Raw genomic sequence first — 20,562 nt, forward strand, 5'->3', positions numbered from 1 at the left:
TATATTCTTTTTTTTAAAAAGGATGATACGGCCGAAGACTTGGTTCACCTTCGGTATGTTATACTAAGCACAAATAGCAAAAGCAAAAACAGAGATGCACGTTTGACATGTAAGTGAGCAGAGGCTGACACTAAAAAGATATTGAAGTGGTTCACTCCAGACTCGGGAGCCTTAAGACTCAAAGGTCCCATGCACCAAGACACGACTTAGATTTGCAGAAGGTTGCAAGGTAGTAGGCGAGTGGCCTCCAAAGGTTATAAGAAATTTGATCATCTTCAATAACAAGCATGAAAATGGTGAAGTGGCTAACGGATGGTCTTGAGGAACGTCGAAGGCTGCACACCACAAGGCTTTCGGAGGCCTATCAGGTGACAAGTCTGTCGGAGGCCCATAGAAGGAGTGCGAAGGCTGGACACCTGTAGGTCTCGGGGATTTTATTATTATATTTTTTCATTATATAAAAATGTATGAACAGCCGAAGGCCTAAAATTTTTTTGGCATTTAAAAAAAACAAAATTGGCGGAAGGCATTGTTGATTTTGTAGATTTTTCCTTTACAAAAACGACTGATTTTGTTCTTTTAAAAAAAAATAGTCGAAGGTTGAAAAAAATTTAGGTGATTTTTCTTGAAAAAGTTTGTGAATTAGTTGACACCAAACATACTGAGTCCACTAGCTACCAAGGTTTAAAGAGATCATAACCTTTCCTGGAGGGTTCTCGTAGGTTCAAACCCGTTCGGAGTAAGCACCGAGGAAGGCCAGGCTGGAGAATGCAGATGACGAAGGCCTGACCAATGCAAAGAAGACTACAACGAAGGCCTAGCCAGAGAAAGCTGGCGACGAAGGCCTGACGAAAGAAGGCTGATGACAAAGGCCGAAGAAGGCCAGCAGCAAAGGCACCGGAGAAGGCCAACGACGAAGGCGCCAGAGAACGCCGGCGACGAAGGCCTAACCGAAGAACGTTGGTGACGAAGGTTAGCAATGTTGGCCAAACCGGAGAAGGCCAGCGACGAAGGCTCGGTCGAAGAACATTGGTGACGAAAGTCAGCAATGCTGGCCGGACTGGAGAATGCCAGTGACGAAGGCGCCGGAGAAAGCCAGAGGAGGTCAGTCGAAAATAATTCTGAAGGCTTTTCGATTTCGATTAGCTCGTTGAGGCTGGTGATACAAGGTTCGGATGGCCGGGAGCTTTGCGTACAAATAAGGCTGTCGGCATAGCCCTCGTTGCTTCTCGGCTGAAAGACCAGGGACCTCCGGACAAGACAACATGGCATCGGCCTACGCGCTTGCTCTAGCTGGTGCGATGTCAAGGACGATGGTCGCGCCAGGTTACTAAAGTCTTGACATGTCCATCATGACCTTGGCACCTTGCTCGGGACGAGAGAGAGAGATAGTAGAGTATGCCTGCATTGGCTCATAAAAAGCTTGCGTTTTCTGCAGGTTAACTAGGGGTGTGTTTGCGAAGGTGGCTCCACCTAGCACGGCTAGCTGGCATGGCCCTGGCCAATCCGAGCATGGCTAATATAGTGCAACAGCGCGTGTTTGTGTCACTGGTCCAGATAAGTCTGGCTTAACTGAGATCGTGTTTGGTTCATGGCTCAAGTGGCTATGGTTACTTCGGACTAGAAATTTGATAGACTTACCACCACAAAATTTACCTCCCTCCTTGTTCACATTTCATCGAGCACCTGGAGAGCGCCGGCGGAAGCGAAAAGCACGCCGGCGGCAGCCATGGCTTGCCTGGAGAGCGAGATAAGGAATTTAATCCGATCACAGGGGCGACGAGGAACCTGCGGTGTTCGGCGGCAGCGTCGCGGAGGCGACGGTGGCAGCGCACGGGGGACTCGGGGAGCGCGGCGCGCACGGCGTCCTTCTGAGCGTGGCTGCCGCGCTGCGGTACCTGCACGAGGAGGCCGGCGTCGTGCACGGGGAAGGGCCGCAACGTGCTCCTCGGTGTCCGCTGCGACGCCCAAGACCAAGGCTGCGGCGGCGCGGCGAGGCTGGTCTCTGACGACGCCCTGCAGGCCACGCAGGACGCCCGCGTGGATGGTTCCAGAGGTCCGCGCGGCTGTGTGGCGACGCCGGCGTCAGATGTCTGGGCCCTGGGATGCACCGCGCTCGAGCTGCTCACAAGGAACTGCCCGTGGTCGGAGCTCGGCGGCGCCAGCGAGGTCGGCGAGCTGCTGCTCCTCGTCGGGTTTGGCGGAGGAGCCAAGGCACGCATGGGGTGAGGGGAAGCAGCGGAGGTGATTCCATCCGCACCGAGGAGTGCCGCAAGCCGTGTAAGCGCTACAAGTGGCTGGGCCGTAGAAAAACGAAAAGAGTGGTCGTTTCGCAGCCAGGCTGTTGGGCCACCCCACAAACGCATACATGAAGAAATCTCGTACATCTAGAGCTCGGACCTTCCTTGCTTCGGAGCCTTTTTTTTTTACAATAACAGGCAAAGGCTCTTGGAGCTTCGGTGATTTATATATTACATTTTGTACAAAAGCAGGCGAAGGTTGTTTTTTAATGAGCAGACGAAGGCTTTAAACCTTTTTGGCTATTTATTTATTTGTTTATTACAGAAATGACAGAAGGCAAGGTTGTTTTTGTAGGGTGTTTTTTTTTTGAACAAATATGGTTGAAGGCTTTAAGACCTTCGACTGCTTTCCTTTTTTACCGAAGGCTATCTTTGGTGAACCACGATGTGTGAAGTGCAGTAGTTTACGAGGTGAATAGCAGTTAACTTATCTGGCGGCGGAGGTAGACTTCAGACTTACCAACCATGCACAAGACCACCTTCGGCCTTCCAAGTAGCTAGCACCAGCACCAACACTTTTGCGCGTGCACATCAGCTTCTCACCGGGGTTCTCATAGGCTGGACCTTTCAGTCTGCTGATGAAGATTGTTGAAGAAGATTGGCTTCACTAGTGAAGGCTGTTGGCAATTTCTCAGCTCGGGCTTCCTCCCATGTTCAGGCCTACTAGTCTCTTGAAAAAATTACTCGATCCCCATGGACAGGGCCAATGTTGGGAAGTGGTTGGAAGGATCAAGATGCCCAAGAGGGGGGGTGAATTGGCTTCTCTAAAAATTTAAGCAACCTATAAGCTCCAATTCAACCCCTTGTGCCTAAAGTGTCCTATATATCTACCGGATAAAAGTTTTGCAACCTAGTTCCAATCCTATTCTAGCATGGCAATTCTAAGAATATAAAAGCACAAAGTAAATGCAAGAATGTAAGGGAGTAGTGGAAGAAAGTGCTCGGCGATGTTTTGCCGATGTATCGGAGAGTCGCCACTCTCCACTAGTCCTCGTTGGAGCACCCGCGCAAGGGTCTTGCTCCCCCTTGGTCCGCGCAAGGACCAAGTGCTCTCTACGGGCTGATTCTTCGACACTCCGTCGCGGTGAATCGCCCAAAACCGCTCACAAGTTTGACACGAGCCACCCACAAAAACTCCAGACGGTCTTCGTGTCTCCAATCACCACCGAACCGTCTAGGTGGTGGCGATCACCAAGAGTAACAAGCAAAGAACTCTCACTTGACCCAAAACAAGGCTCTAGAGAGTGGTGGATGCACACTTGACTCTTGGAACTCACTAGAGAAGGATTCTCTCAAGAATTCACTCAAAACTCAATCCTCTCTAGGCTCTTGCAACTCTCTTGCTCCACAACAAGTTTCTCTGATGTTCAAATGGGCAACAGAGTTCTCATGGACGAGGTGGAGGAGTATAAATACTATCCACGAAGTCCAAAGGTCGGCCAACTGTTTTCCACTGAAAACGGAGTCACCGGACGCACATTATGTTGCACCGGACGCACTGCACCGAGCGTCCGGTGCTTCATAACGTCTAACTGTACTTCTCTCTGACAGGTCACCGGACGCTAACTCCCAGCGTCCGGTGCACCGTCCGGTGCTCGGGGAAACTTTACATGCTCCCTGCGCATGGGACCGGACGCTACCCGGCGCGTCCGGTGCTAGCGTCCGGTGCTCAGGGAAGGCTTGCAACCTCCCTGGGTAAGGGACCGGACGCTGCCCGGTGCGTCCGGTGCCAGCGTCCGGTGCTTAACCCTAAGCACGGCACTGTCCCAACGGCTAAGGATCTCACCGGACGCACTCACAGAGCGTCCGGTGCAGCGTCCGGTGCCCCTTTGGGCACCCAAACTTCGTCGAAACGCGATCGCTCCAAAACGAAGTTGGTTCCTCTCGATCTAAGGACTATCTCTGAGCTGCCTAGTGCTAGATTTACCAAGTGTGCACCACACCTAAACCTAAAGCCTTGCCTAAGTCAAGCTACTAGATCAAAGCCCCTCTTAATAGTACGGTCAAAGGAAAACAAAGTCCTAAACTACTCTAAGTGCCCTTCTTCACCATATGGCACTTAGACCTAGTCTAGTCTTGACGATGTCCATCCATCCTTTGAAAACCGAAAATGATTTTCACTATTAAGTAGGCATGTACGTCCCTGTCCATCGAGTACCTATTTACCATGACCTTACCTATGACTTTGCCTCTGCAAAACACACGTTAGTCACAGTAATCAACAATGTCTTTAATCACCGAAATCACTAGGGGCCTAGATGCTCTTTCAATCTCCCCCTTTTTGGTGATTGATGACAACCTCGAGTATGAAAAGAGTTGAGGTTTTTAAGGAGACTTGGTTTCAATAAGCATGTTAACGATAAGAGCAAAGGGATTAGTCATGCTTATATTAACCAAGTCCAGAACCCTGCATCCAAATATGTGAGTGATATACAACAGTATATAAATATAAGGCTCATAAGTACAGCGGAGTAAAACGCGGAAGCAAAGGTAATATGAGCCAAAACACATGACATTAAGATATCACATTAAGAACGAGTCATGTCTCACAACTATAGTATCTCACACAAGTGCAGTGCATAAAAGTAAACATGATGCATGGTAGAGTAGCACACATAAAAAGTGTCTCAAAAGAATAAACTCCTAAACACCCTTACCCTCTCTAGCTCCCCCTAACTCCTAACTCTCATACGCACTCTCTCCCCCTTTGGCATCAAGCGCCAAAAACCTAAGAAGTCGGTGGAGGAGGCGGAGCAGTGGAGTCCCTCGGCACGGCCACGAAGCGAGCTGCATCATCTGAACTGTCGGCCGTCGAGACAGAGGAGGTGGAGTGACCCTCTAAAGCTGCAGGTGCTGGCGAAGCTGTCCGGGTCTGCTCTGCGGGTACTGGAGCTGTCACTGGCTGTGCTGACAGAGCGGGCACGGACTCGGTCGCTGTAGCTGTCGTCTCTGGCACGGTGGAAGACGGTGCAAGCTGCTCGGACGACGCTACGGACGACGACAGAAGCTCTATAGTGGTGACTGGCGCCGTAAAAACTGCAGGAGCCTACAGAGGAGGAGGCGTAGGATCACCAGTTAGAGCACTGTAGGTGAAACTGAGGTGCGGATCTGTCTGCAAGTCCCACACGAGCTGTGACGCTGACGCTGACTGAGGAGTGAAGCCTGAGCGGAGAGGAGTATACTGAGGTACCTGCTCAAAGCCTGAAGAGATAGCACACTGAGAGACCTGGTGCTGTGGCGTCGAAAACGGCTGACTCTGAGCTGGGAGCTTGAGAGGCTGCTGTGACGGGCTTTGAGTCTGAGGCGCTGGAGTCGGCGGCCTGACAGTCGACGTGCCTGGGAGCTGAATCTGCGGTAGCTGAATCCCGGAGGCGGCCATGAGAGCGGCCATCATCGCTGTCTGCTGGGCCTGGAAAGCAAGCTGCTGCTCCTGAAAGGTGAGAAGCTGACGCTCGAGCTCATCCTGCCTGGCCTGTGTCGACGAAAGCTAGTCGGCAGTCTACCTTGGGGTATACCCACGGTAGTAGTTTATCGGTAGACGGTGCGCAAACTACGAACTCGATGGTGACGCAAGACACGGACAAGCTTTTTATCCAGGTTCGGCCGCCGAGTTGGCGTAATACCTACGTCCTGCGTCTGGTTGTATTGGATTGTGTTGAGAGAATATGATATGATCTGTCCTCTAGGGGACCCCTGCCCCTCCTTATATATCCTGGAGGGACAGAATTACAAGCAAAGTATCCTATTTGGTACAATATATTGTAGCCTTGCGGTGCACGCCGACCAGTCGTGCGCCGCACGTCTTCATCCTGTGGGCCGAGCCACCTCTGATGGTGCGGCCCATATAGGCCCATGAGGGTATAGGGGTTTATACCCCCACAGCTAGTCCCCGAGCACCATGTATTGTGATGTAACACGCCGTCTTGAGCTTCTTCGATCAGTGAGGCTTGACGTCTTCAATAAGTAGGAAAGTCGCCCAAACAGTTGCAACGGTATTTTGACCAACTCCAAAGACAGTTGATCAACATTGACATCGAAGAAGCAGGTTGTTCGAAGAATGCATGGTGCTCTTAATTAAAAAAGATTTCTTTCCTGGTGAAGTGTGCCCACTTTACTTTTCTGAAAAGTATAGACCTCAAAAAAGCAAGCATATTCACCGCAAGGTGAAGTGTGCCCACTTAGTCCCCGAGCCTGGTAGTAGGTGACGTAGGCACGTGGTGCCAGGGTCAAAAGAAAAGTCCTCAAAGAAATTCTGAAACGAGATGCATCGCCAGATGCATCGTACCGATGTAGTCCCCGAGCTTGCTGGAAGGCGAAGTATGAGCCTTGTAGCAAGGTCTAAAAAATTGAATTTACCAGTCCCCGAGCATATCATGCTCGTCTGCAATTGAATAGACTAATCGACCAGTCCCCGAGCATATAACGCTCGGTGGTTGTGGGGGTATAAACCCCTATACCCTTACGGCTAGACTTCAGCTAGGAAGCTTGGCCCACTACGAGACGAGTTCAAGGCTTGATCCGACAGCCCGAGTTTCGCGCAAGGAAACAGGACGTGGAGATCAAGCAGGATTCTAGTCGGTTAGAATAGGAATTGATATCGAATTATCTATGGCAATTGTAACCGGCTAGGATTAGTTTCTAGATCTGTAACCCTGCTCTCCAGACTATATAAGGAGGGGCAAGGGGACCCCCTAGGACAGATTATCTCTCAACACAATCCAATACAACCAGACGCAGGACGTAGGTATTACGCCAACTCGGCGGCCGAACCTGGATAAAAAGCTTGTCCGTGTCTTGCGTCACCATCGAGTTCGTAGTTTGCGCACCGTCTACCGATAAACTACTACCGTGGGTATACCCCAAGGTAGACTGCCGACTAGCTTTCGTCGACAGTGGCGCGCCAGGTAGGGGGTGTGCGTGCAACTTTTCCGGCGAACAAGATGGTCACGATCCCAGCTTCCGCGACCGTGCCCGAAGGCCTCACGTTCACCGTCGGCCAGATCACGTGGACGACGTGCAGCGGCGGCTTCCCGACCACGGTCCCGAAAGAGATCCAGATCCAATCTGAGATCACGCCGTCTCCGACCACACGCATGACGGCACCAAACTCCCGACCACCGTTCCCACTCTACAAGGGAAAGGAGATCGACTGCTCGGACCTCCTCCAAGCGCTCGATCGCGCCGACTCCAAGCTGCTCGAAGTCTCCCAACTAATAGATGGAGTTCTGCGCCGGCCCGACCAAGCCACTCAAGCGGATTTTTCGAAATCCCGCCGGCCAACTCGTGTCACCACACACGAACGGCTGGGAACGTCCCTGACGATAACCTCAACCTCCTCAGGCCGATCCGTCGAGCTCAAAAAGGGAGACCATCCTTGCGGCCTGAATAACTCGGCCTCTGTCTACTCACAGCATGTTCAATCCGTTTTCAGCAAAGCGGGCTGGTCGCCGACAAGGAACAATCGTCACCATGTCAACATGGTGACAATCCGAGAGCTACGGAACGGCCAGGTTTCCAGCACCAACTCAAGCACCGGCTCCGTCCCCACCGAGGTTATAAACACCGAAGACGAGGACTACGACCTGGATTTCCCTTCATACCCTCCGGGTTTCGACCGGTTCCCGATATTCCCCCCCCGGCGAGGGGATATTGTATTCAATGTCAGCGCCGACGAACCGGTTGTTGACGGAGAAACAGACGACCAGAGGCAACTCCGCGAACAGCGTAACGCCGATCGCGCCCGACGGCGTGCGGACGAGCAACAACAGACGCCACCGGGTAACCTCAACGACGCCTTTGACATGGTCGGGGACCAGCCGGTCTACAAAACGCCAAGCGCCAACGTGGCTGTCGCCATGGCCAACCTGGATCGGCTTCCTGACACACCCGAATGCCAGGGGGTCCGGACCAGCATCCGAGCACACCTGATCGCCGCGATGGGACAGACAGCAACTCTGCTTAAGAGAGTCCAGGACGTCCCTTATACGGAAGCCGCCTCCGACCAGACTCATCGTAGCCGGGCCTCGCCCAGCAGGCGTCGCCGCAGCCGCTCCCCCGACAACCGTCGAGGGGACTCACGGCGCGACGATGGTGGTCGAGACGCCGATGGCCGCCGCCAGCAGAACCGCGTACGCGGCCAGGAAGAAGAAGATCAACACAGGGATCTCCGCCACAACATCCCTCCCAAAGATGCCCGGGACCGCATCAACAGGCGCGCCGCAGAGAGAGCAGTCCACGAAAACCTGCGCCGCATCGAGTACGATGCGACCCATGGTCCCCCGGGCCTAAGGCAGTTCTCCTCACACCTCCGCCAGGTCGTGTGGCCCAGAAATTTCAAGCTCGAAAAACTTAAAAAATACGACGGCAAGGAAAATCCAGAGAACTGGATCACCCTCTACGAAATCGCCGTCCGATCAGCAGCAGGAGATGAGCACGTCATGGCTAACTACTTCCCCGTAGTCCTCGACCAGGCTGGTCATCAGTGGCTTCTCGGCTTGCCCGAGGACTCCTTCGACTCTTGGGAAGAACTACGACAGGCTTTCATTGACAACTTCATCGCCACATGCGAACAGCCCGGAAACAAGTATGACCTTGAAAGGATAAGAGACAGGAAGAATGAACCTCTGCGTGATTACATCCGACGATTCTCGGATATGCGCCTCAAAATCCCGAAGATTTCTCATGACGAGGCCATATCAGCCTTTATCAAGGGCTTACGTTTCCATGAAGCGCTGAGGAACAAGCTGTTACGTAAGCGTCCATCAACGGTAGCAGAGCTCCTCGCCACGGCTAAAAATTATGCCGATGCTGATGACGCAGAAAAACTAATCCGAGACGATGCGAGAGGCACCGACCAGCCCTCCCGGCGAGACGACGGTCGTGGCCGCTACGACAACAGAAATCACCGTCGCTCCGACAACCGCGATCACCGAGAGGGTTGGGATCGGCGGCGCGACAGCCGCGACGACTTCAGAGGAAAGCGCCCTCGCGAATACGACCACGAAGTAAACACGGTCAAACGTCCCAATGGACGACGGGACTACCAAGACGACTACAACAAAACGTTGAAGGGACCGTGCCAGCTACATCCAAAGTCTAACCATACCATGGAAGAGTGCCGCGTCCTCAAAAATATCTATACACGGCGGGCCGCCCAAGAAGACACCGCCAAGAAAAGTAACAAACGCGACGGGCACGACCACGAAGATGAGGATGAGGACCAAGACAGGGACCCCCGACACCAATACATCAGCCCCACCGACGTGGTCCACTCCATTTTCGGGGGCAAGGTCTCCACTGAGTCCAAGCGAGAAAGAAAGCTGTTGAGGAGAGCCTGCCTCAACATAGACAGCACGGACGGGCTGATCGCAGATCCGAAATTTCCCGCCTGGTCCCACAGGGAGATCGCGTTCAGCAGGAAGGACCAGTGGGCCGCTATCCCGGAGCCGGGTCGTTTCCCACTAATTCTCGATCCTTGCATCAACAGCATCAGATTCGAGTGCGTGCTCGTAGACGGGGGAAGCTCCATTGACATCCTCTTCCGCAACAGCCTGCCCGCCCTCAAGATATCACCGGCCCAACTAAAACCTTACGACGCCCAATTCTGGGGGGTTTTGCCAGGTCAAAGTTCGGTGCCCCTCGGACAGATAACATTGCCTGTCCAATTCGGCACACCCGATCACTTCCAGACGGAGTTCATCAACTTCGTAGTCGCGGACTTCGACGGGACCTACCACGCCATACTGGGCCGCCCATCGCTGACAAAGTTCATGGCAGTCCCGCACTACTCATACCTAGTGCTTAAGATGCCCACGGAGAAGGGTGTCCTGACCGTCAGAGGCAACGTCTACACTGCGTACACCTGCGAAGAAGAAAGTTTCAAGATCACCGAGGCAATTGACCTCTCAATCCGCATGGCGGAAACAGCAAACCAAGCCGCACAGCTGCCCCCCGACCAGCTCCGATTACCTGAGCAGGAGACAGCCAGGAAGAATTCGAAATCCAAGGAGTACAAAGAAGTGCAGCTGGTCGAGGGCAACCCCGAGAAGACAGCCCTCATCGGGGCTAACCTGGATCCAAAATAGGAAGACGCGCTCGTCAGGTTTCTAAGGGACAACGTGAGCGTTTTCGCATGGAAACCCGCAGACATGCCCGGCGTCCCACGGAACCTGATCGAGCACTCCTTAAACGTCTCGAAGACCGCAAGACCAATCAAGCAAAAACTGCGACGGTTCGCTCGTGACAAAAAGGAGGCTATTAGGACAGAAATAACACGGCTTCTAGCAGCCGGATTCATAAAAGAGGTGTATCATCCCGATTGGCTCGCCAATCCGGTTCTTGTACGCAAAATGAATAATGAATGGAGAATGTGCGTTGATTACACCGATCTCAACAAACACTGTCCTAAAGATCCTTTTGGTCTTCCTCGCATCGACGAGGTGGTCGACTCAACGGCCGGATGCGAACTCCTCTCTTTCCTAGATTGCTACTCTGGTTATCACCAGATCTCGTTAAAAGAAGAAGATCAGATCAAAACATCCTTCATCACACCTTTCGGCGCATACTGTTACACTACCATGTCTTTCGGACTTAAAAACGCCGGGGCCACTTATCAAAGGGCCATCCAGCAATGCCTCCACGACGAGATTCGCGACGACCTCGTCGAGGCCTATGTGGACGACGTGGTCGTAAAAACAAGGGATGCGAGCACCCTAATCGACAACTTGGACCGAACCTTCAAGGCACTCAATAGGTACAAGTGGAAGCTCAACCCCAAGAAATGCATTTTCGGCGTTCCTTCCGGTCTACTGCTCGGCAACGTCGTCAGTTGCGACGGCATACGACCAAACCCTTCAAAAGTCAAAGCCGTACTCGACATGCGACCACCGAAGAACGTTAAGGATATTCAGAAGCTAACCGGATGCATGGCCGCCCTCAGTCGTTTCATCTCAAGGCTGGGAGAAAAAGGCCTCCCCTTTTTCAAACTATTGAAAGCGTCAGAAAAATTCTCCTGGACAGAAGACGCCGACGCTGCGTTCACTCAGCTTAAGACCTTCCTCACTTCACCGCCTGTTCTCACAGCGCCTCAGCCCAACGAAGACCTGCTCCTTTACATTGCTGCAACCGACAGAGTTGTTTCCACGGCAATAGTGGTCGAGCGAGATGAACCAGGTCACGTTTTCAAGGTCCAGAGGCCCGTTTACTTCATAAGCGAAGTTTTAAACGAATCCAAGGCCAGGTACCCACAAATACAGAAGCTTATATACGCCATCCTGATAACGTCAAGAAAACTGAAGCACTACTTCGACGGCCATCGAGTCCTGGTGACAACCAGCTTTCCCCTCGGTGACATCCTGCGCAATAAAGACGCCAATGGCAGAATCGTGAAATGGGCAATGGAATTATGTCCATTTTCCCTGGAATTTCAGGGTCGCACCACTGTCAAGTCCCAAGCCCTGGTCGATTTCATTGCAGAATGGACGGATCTCAACGAACCGTCCGTTCCCGATGTCTCAGACCACTGGTCAATGTTCTTTGATGGGTCCTTGAACATCAACGGTGCAGGCGCTGGGATATTGTTCGTATCACCAAACAAGGACAAACTCCGCTACGTCCTTCGGATCCTTTTCCCGGCGTCAAACAATGTCGCCGAATACGAAGCTTGCTTACATGGCGTACGACTAGCCGTTGAGCTGGGGGTTAAGCGCCTCTATGTCTACGGGGACTCCGCTTTGGTCATCAACCAGCTCAACAAGGAGTGGGACGCAACCCACGAGAAGATGGATCTCTACTGCAAAGAAATTCGCAAATGGGAAACTAACTTCTATGGCATAGAGTACATCCACGTGGTCCGGGATAAGAACCAAGCAGCAGAGGCGTTGTCAAAGTTAGGCTCGTCCCGGGCCCAAATCCCGCGTGGTATTTTCGTCCAGGACATCCATGAGCCGAGCGTAAGCTCCCCCCTGGTCGACAAGCAACCCAACGAGGCAATGCTCATAGATGACGCCACTCCGACAACCGGCGGGCGCGACTGGCGTGTCCCGTTCATCAAATACATCTCAGACGGGACAGGTTTTCAGGACAAAACAGAGAACGAGCGTCTCATCCGACGGTCAAAGAACTACATCCTGGTCGACGGAAAACTCATGCGGAAAAACGCAAGCTCCGAGGTACTGCTCAAGTGCATACCCCAAGACGATGGTATCAAGCTCTTGGAGGACATACACGCCGGATCCTGCGGCAACCACGCCGCATCTAGAACGCTGGTCGGAAAGGCTTTCCGAGCAGGTTTTTACTGGCCGACCGCGGTCAGCGATGCAGAAAAACTGGTTCGGCGTTGCGAAGGATGTCAGTTTTTCGCTAAGAGGACCCACGTACCTGCCCATGAAATTCAAACCATCCCGTCGTCTTGGCCCTTTGCTTGCTGGGGGCTTGACATGATCGGACCATTTAAACCAGCTCCGGGCAACTTCAAGTTTGTCTTCGTGTTAATCGACAAGTTCTCCAAGTGGATTGAATACATGCCCCTGGTCAAGGCAACTTCCGAGAAGGCTGTGGAGTTCCTCAATCAAATCATACACAGATTCGGCATCCCGAACAGCATAATCACCGACCTGGGCACTCAGTTTACTGGCACCACTTTTTGGGATTTCTGCGATGACAGAGGCATAGTCATAAAATATGTGTCAGTGGCACATCCACGCGCCAACGGTCAGGTCGAACGTGCTAATGGAATGATCGTCGACGCCCTAAAGAAAAGGTTGTACACCGAGAACGTGCTAATGGAATGGATGAAAGAATTGCCGGCAGTGGTCTGGGGCCTCCGAACTCAGACCAGTCGAAACACGGGGGTGTCTCCCTATTTCATGGTATATGGCGCAGAGGCGGTTCTGCCGTCCGACATACACTTCGGATCCCCTAGAATTGAGCACTTCGAACAGTCGACCGCCGACAACGCCAGAGAACTCGAAATCAATTGCATGGAGGAAAAGCGTTTAGTTTCATGTCTCCGAACAGCAAAATATCTCGCGGCAGTCAGGCGATACTACAACAGGAACGTCAAGGACCGTTCCTTCGCGGTCGGCGATCTGGTGCTTCGATGGAAAACAAGCCAGGAGGGAATGCACAAGTTATCTACTCCCTAGGAAGGACCCTTCGTGGTGACCGAGGTCACACGACCTACGTCCTACAGATTGGCATACCCAGACGGAACACGAGTGCCTAACTCTTGGCACATCGACAAACTGCGACGTTTCTATCCATAAAGTTTTAGCGACTTTCTTTTGTAAGTGTCTTATAATTTGTGACGATATAATTCTCTATTTTTTGCCTATACCTTGTCATACACAGCACTCGGCAAAACTCCCGCAATGGATGCTCTTGGCAACAACCAAGACAAATACGGTGACACGTCACTCAGATATTTTTACAGCGCTCAAAACAACAGTCATGACAAAAAGAAAACTTTATTACAAACTTTACATACAAAGTTTACAATAAATACCCTGACGGGCAGATACTAGTCTATTCCTACAGACTACTTTATTGGCCTAGCTGCTCGGGCTGATCACCCGCCTGGCCCGGCTGCCCGGACGAAGGGGTTGGGGCCACCGGCGCCTGGCTGGTCGAGACCGCAGGCGTCGACCGCCCATCTCCAGCAAAGGACGCGCCCGACAACTCCCTGGCCGACCTATCTGAGCTCGGCTGGTCTGGAGGAGTGGCCGTTCCGCACAGGTTGATGTCGCCGATCACTGTCGACGACAAGTCCAGCAGACTACCCCGAAGTTCGTCCGCTTCCTGTGGGCCGACTTCCTTCGGGTACCCCTTCTCCAACCTGCTCAAGTCGACAAGGGGGTAGTGGGCGCGTACCATGCTGAGGACGTGCGCGCCGGCAAACTCCCCGGCGTCCTTCACAAACTGCTGGAGCCAGTCCCACGCCCGTTGCGCCTTTTGAACCGGGGTCAACTGCGGCGCGCGGGGCTGGCTCTCCGGGAGCTCAGGACTGATCAGGTCCAGGACCGGGGACACTCCTTTCCAGATCCTGCAACAGTTGACCTTCCAGGAGTCCCGGTCCTTGACCAGCTCATCCAGGTGCTTTTTGGTGTTCACCTTGAGCACTGCAAACGAAACGAAACGTTACTTTCGGCATACCAGACAAGCAAAGGGGCAGGTAGCAACCACCAAGGCGGCACCCATTACCAGCTAACTCCCGGTCTTTTCGACTTAATTCTTCTTCCGCTCGCCGTCCGGACTCCTGTGCACTGGCGAGCTGTTGGCCGAGCTGCTCCTTCTCTTGTTGGAGGCTCGCCACCTCCTCCTCCAAGTCTGAGTGAATCCTAAACTGGTCAGCGAAGCAAACTATACAAGTCTGCGAAACTGCTCGGAGTGTGAGACTAACCTTCCTGCAGCCGGTACTGGTCGGCCAGGCGACGAGCGAGGTCGAGACGACGCTCCTTCTCGGTGCTCATCTCGACCACCTTCTCTCCGACCTCCGCCCGCAACCGGTCTACCTCCGCGGCAAGGGCCTTGTTCTCGGCCATGACGCCTTCTATCTGGTCAAAGCACCGTTTCCGGTACTTCGCCGTTTTCATAACGTCCTACAAAGCAAGCATATAACAATGCGCAGAAGACAAGGCAAAATAATGCGCGGCAGCTCAAAACGACGCTTACCTTGACTTCGTCGACAAGGCGCTTGGCCGCGCGCTCCACCCTGGCGGCCTCTTCGGACTCGGCAAGCTCCTCATGACCGATAAAGTGATCCCCGCGTTGGCGCCACACATACACGTGTTGGCGGCCATCACGGGGACGACCCTCGATCTCTTCTACCTCGTCGTCGGAGGCCGCCCTGGTTTCCTCCTCCTGGGCTGCGTCACCCCCGGTGGTGGTCCCAGGCGTCAACGTCCCTTGGACCAGACCTGGGGAGCCCGCAGCCGGAGAGGCTTCTGCTCGGGGCGGCGAGGGGGCTTCACTCCCCCCGGCAGGAGGAGCCGTCGGAGACTTTCCCTTCTCCGAAGAGTCAGTTGGGGGAGCCTCCCCAGCCCTGGTCGGGCTGCTTGTTGTAGTCGGCGCCGCGCTCGGGAGCTCCTCGGTGCTCCCAGGCGCGACTGCAGCAGTCGGCTGTTCTGTGGTCTGGGGGGCCGCATCCCCAGAACCGCGGGCAGGCTCGCCCGTTCCCTGGCCGGCAGTTTGGCCAGGGTCGACATCCGATGCCGCACTACAGGAACAAAAGTTAAAAAAAAAGGGGAGTCCAAAATACGTAAGTTGAGCACTTACAGGTCCGACCGGCGATGGGTCGCGGTGAACCTCCTCCTCGCCCGGCCGGTCGGCGCCTGTGCCCCCACCTCGGCAACTTGCGGGGCAGCCGCGCCGCTGGCCACTCGATCAGTGGCGACTGGTGCAGCGTCTGGGCGGCCCCGAGGCCGTCGGACCAACGACGGCGCAGCCTCCTCGTCGTCGTCGTCGTCGTCGACGATCCGCACGAGCCGACGACGCTTCGGCGCTTGGCTGCTCTCCGCCGGTAGGTCTGCCGGCAGCTCCGGCGTCGGCAGGGGATCCACCGGCAATGGCCTTTTCCCCGCCACCCTCTCCTCGGAGGTCGGGACGGGGCGGGCTCTGCCTTCCTCCGGCGGGACCTCTACTACAGGATCTTCCATCCCCGGTGCCAGTGATACGTACACTACGCACCGGTCGACATCACCGACCTGCAAAGGTAACAGAGATGAGCCAACTGCAGGCGACATACGAATGATCAAACGAAGTCTGCTACGTACCTTTGGTGCTGGTCGTCCTAACTTGAAGGCTTGCACCCGATCACTGCTACGGGTGAAGCCCCCATCCGCGAAGTTAAACAGCTCGTTCAGCAGCTGTTGTACCTCCGCCTTCTCCAGGATCTCCGACCGCATCCTGGTCGGGTCTGTGCTTCCGGCATACTCATACGCCGAGTGCACCCTCTTCTGGCAGGGCATCACCTGGCGGCAAATGAAGTTGCCGACCACGCTGAGCCCATCCAGGCGCGACCAGTCGATCAGCTTCATCAGAACCGCCACTTGACCATCGAACTCTGGGCGGTCAGTCCAGCTCGCCCTCTTCTCGGGAACGTACCCCACGTCGCAGAACGTGGAGCTGCCCGGTTCCTCCCTGACGTAGAACCACTTCCTGTACCATTCGGTCAAGGAGGTGTTCCATGGGCAGTGCAGGTAGCGATTCTTCATCCCATCACGGAGGTTGAGGTATACTCCACCTGCAACCTTGGAGCCTCCAACTGCTCCCTTCTTCCTCAGACAGAAAAGATACCGGAAAAGATCAAAGTGCGGCTCTATGCCAACATAGGCCTCGCACAGATGGATGAAGGTGGAAATAAGGAGAATTGAGTTCGGGTGCAGATTGCAAATCCCGATCTCATAGTACAAAAGAAGACCTTGAAGAAAAGGATGGACAGGAACACCAAAACCTCTCTTAACGAAGTCTTCAAAAACGACGACCTCACCGGCGCGAGGATCGGGGTAGCTCTCCCCCTCTGGTGCCCTCCAGCCGCCGAGCTCTGCGTCGTGCAGCAGCCCCATATCGACGAGGTCACCAAGAGATTTTTTGGTGCTGCGAGACTTCTTCCATTCCTTGGCCATCAGGTCGGCCCTCTTCCTGGAGTCGCTCTTCGCCATTAGAGGTGCGAATGTGGGCCGGAGTTAGGAAGATGCAGGTGATTGGAGAAGATGAGAACGGAAGGTTTGAAGGCAATGGCCGGAGAAGCGGTACAGGCGGTCCTATTAGGCCCTTATAAACCAGCGACCCCACCCCTCCCACTTCCTGTAATCTCGGGAAGTGGGCAGGCCATGCGGCGGACGCGGCGTTTCGGTTTACAATGATTATAGACAATTAATGCGGCGGAGTTTTCGTACCAATTGATGGTTTCCTTTTTCTCAAACCACGCAAAGAGCGGTTGTACAGTTGCCAGGCACAGCTTTTCATGCATCCGTCTGACATATCGTCAGGAGACCCCGTCACGTCAATTTTAAATTTGAAAGACCTTTTCAAAAGTAAGAAGACACATACGCCAGTGAGTCAGCAATCCGGGAACTGCACCGACCACCGAGCACTCGACGCTCGGGGACTGGTCGCCCAGTTTATCAGCTCGGAAATTCAAGGACTGCACCGACCACCGAGCACTCGACGCTCGGGGACTGGTCGCCTAGTCTATTAGCTCGGAAAGTCAAAGACTGCACCGACCACCGAGCACTCGACGCTCGGGGACTGGTCGCCCAGTTTATCAGCTCGGAAATTCAAAGACTTCACCGACCACCGAGCACTCGACGCTCGGGGACTGGTCGCTCAGTCTATCAGCTCAAAGCTTTAAAGCGTTCACCGACCACTGAGCACTCGATGCTCGGGGACTGATCGTACAGTACAGTAACATGTAATTCCAGACAGCACACTAAGTGCCTGGGGACTGGTCGATTGGTTTTTTCGATTGCAGACGAGCATGACATGCTCGGGGACTGGTAAATTCAATTCTTTAGACCTTGCTACAAGGCTCATACTTCGCCTTCCAGCAAGCTCGGGGACTACATCGGTACGATGCATCTAGCGATGCATCTCAGTCTCAAAACTACTTTGGGGAATTTTCTTTTGACCCTGGCACCACGTGCCTACGACACCTACTACCAGGCTCGGGGACTAAGTGGGCACACTTCACCTAGCGGTGAATTTGCTTGCTTTTTTGCTGCTTCTACCTTTCAGAAAGGCAAAGTGGGCACACTTCACCAGGAAAGAAATTTTTTTTAGAGCACCATGCATTCTTCGAACAACCTGCTTCTTCGATGACAACGTTGATCAATGAACCGTTTGGGCGATTTCCCCGCTCATTGAAGATGACAGACCACGCTGATCGAAGAAGCTCAAGACGGAGTGTTGCGTCACAATACATGGCGCTCGGGGACTAGCTGTGGGGGTATAAACCCCTATACCCTTACGGCTAGACTTCAGCTAGGAAGCTTGGCCCACTACGAGATGAGTTCAAGGCTTGATCCGACAGCCCGAGTTTCGCGCAAGGAAACAGGACGTGGAGATCAAGCAGGATTCTAGTCGGTTAGAATAGGAATTGATATCGAATTATCTATGGCAATTGTAACCGGCTAGGATTAGTTTCTAGATCTGTAACCCTGCTCTCCAGACTATATAAGGAGGGGCAAGGGGACCCCCTAGGACAGATTATCTCTCAACACAATCCAATACAACCAGACGCAGGACGTAGGTATTACGCCAACTCGGCGGCCGAACCTGGATAAAAAGCTTGTCCGTGTCTTGCGTCACCATCGAGTTCGTAGTTTGCGCACCGTCTACCGATAAACTACTACCGTGGGTATACCCCAAGGTAGACTGCCGACTAGCTTTCGTCGACAGTGGTCGGTACAGTCCCCGAATTCTCAAATTGGTGGGCTGGTCGGCCAGTCCCCGAGCGTATAGTGCTCGGTGGTCGGTGCAGTCCCCAAGCTCTTAATTTGGTGAGCTGGTCGACCAGTCCCCGAGCGTCAAGCGTTCATTGGACGCCGAAATTTTCGAAATTCCAGGCTGATAGACTGGGCGACCAGTTCCCGAGCATCAAGTGCTCGGTAGTCGGTGCAGTCCTTCAGATCCGAGTTAATAGACTGGGCGACCAGTTCCCGAGCATCAAGTGCTCGGTGGTCGATGCAGTCCCCAGATTGTTGACTCTCTGCCACATTTGTCTTCTTATTTTTGAAAACATCTTTCCAGTTAAAGTTGACGTGACGAGGCCTCCTGACGGGGTGTCAGATGGATGCATGAAAAGTTGTGCCTGGCAACTGTGCGGCCACCCTTTGCATGGTTTGAGAAAGGGGACCATCAATTGGTACGAAAACTCCGCCGCATTAACTGTTTATAATCATTGAAAACCGAAACGCCGCATCCACCGCATGGCCCGCCCACTTCCCAAGAATACGGGAAGTGGGGGAGGTGGAGTTGCGGGTTATAAGGGCTCGACAGATCCGCCTGTACTACTTACCCTGCCATTGCCTTCAAGCCTTCCACCTTTGCCTCCTTCAATCACCCATATCTTCATAACTCAAGCCCACTTCCTCACCTCCAATGGCGAAGAGCGATTCCAAGAAGAGGGCCGAACAGATGGCCAAGGAATGGAAGAAGTCCCGCAGCACCGCCAAGTCCCTCGGTGACCTCGTCGACATGGGGCTCCTGCACAGCTCGGAACTTGGCGGCTGGAGAGCGCCGGAAGGAGAAAGCTTCCCCGACCCCCGTGCCGGTGAGATCGTCGTGTTCGAAGATTTCATTAAAAGGGGCTTTGGGGTTCCTGTTCATCCTTTTCTTCAAGGTCTCCTTTTGTATTATGAGATCGGGATTTGCAATCTGCACCCGAACTCAATTCTCCTCATCTCCACTTTTATCCATCTGTGCGAGGCCTATGTTGGCATAGAGCCGCACTTCGATCTCTTCCGTTATCTTTTCTGCTTAAGGAAGAAGGGAGCAGTTGGAGGCTCCAAGATTGCAGGTGGAGTATACCTCAATCTTCGGGACGGGATGAAGAACCGGTACCTGAGCTGCCCATGGAATACCTCTCTTACCGAGTGGTATAAGAAATGGTTCTACATCAGGGAAGAGCCGGGCAGCTCCACGTTCTGTGACGTAGGGTACATCCCCGAGAAGAGGATCAGTTGGACCGACCGCCCAGAATTCGACGGACAAGTAGCAAGCTTGATGAAGCTGATCGACTGGTCGCGCTTGGACGGGCTAGGGGTGGTCGGCAACTTTGTTTGCCGCCGGGTGATGCTCTGCCAGAAGAGGGTGCACTCGGCGTACGAGTACGCCGGAAGCCAGGACCCGACCAGGATGAGGCCTGAGGTCCTGGAGAAGGAAGAGGTGCAGCAGTTGTTGAACGAATTGTTCAACTTTGCTGACGGGGGCTTCATCCGTGGTAGTGATCGGGTGCAAGCTTTCAAGCTGGGACGACCGGCCCCTAAGGTGATGTCCTTTACTTGACTGTGACTCCTTAGCATTAGTTATATCATCGGATGCTGACTTGTCCGTATTTCTCTTTGTAGATCGGAGATGTAGACAGGTACGCAGTGTATGTATCACTGACGCCTGGGATGGAGGATCCCGCAAGGGAGGATCCGCCGATAGAGGACGCTGCACGGTGTGATCGGTACACCAGCAGTGAAGAGGACCAGGCCCGTCCCATCCCGACCACCGAGGAGAGGGTGGCGGGGAAAAGGCCAATGGCGATAGATCCTTCGCC

This window comes from Sorghum bicolor, chromosome 9 (assembly GCF_000003195.3).
Source record: "Sorghum bicolor cultivar BTx623 chromosome 9, Sorghum_bicolor_NCBIv3, whole genome shotgun sequence".
Taxonomy (NCBI): Eukaryota; Viridiplantae; Streptophyta; class Magnoliopsida; order Poales; family Poaceae; genus Sorghum; species Sorghum bicolor.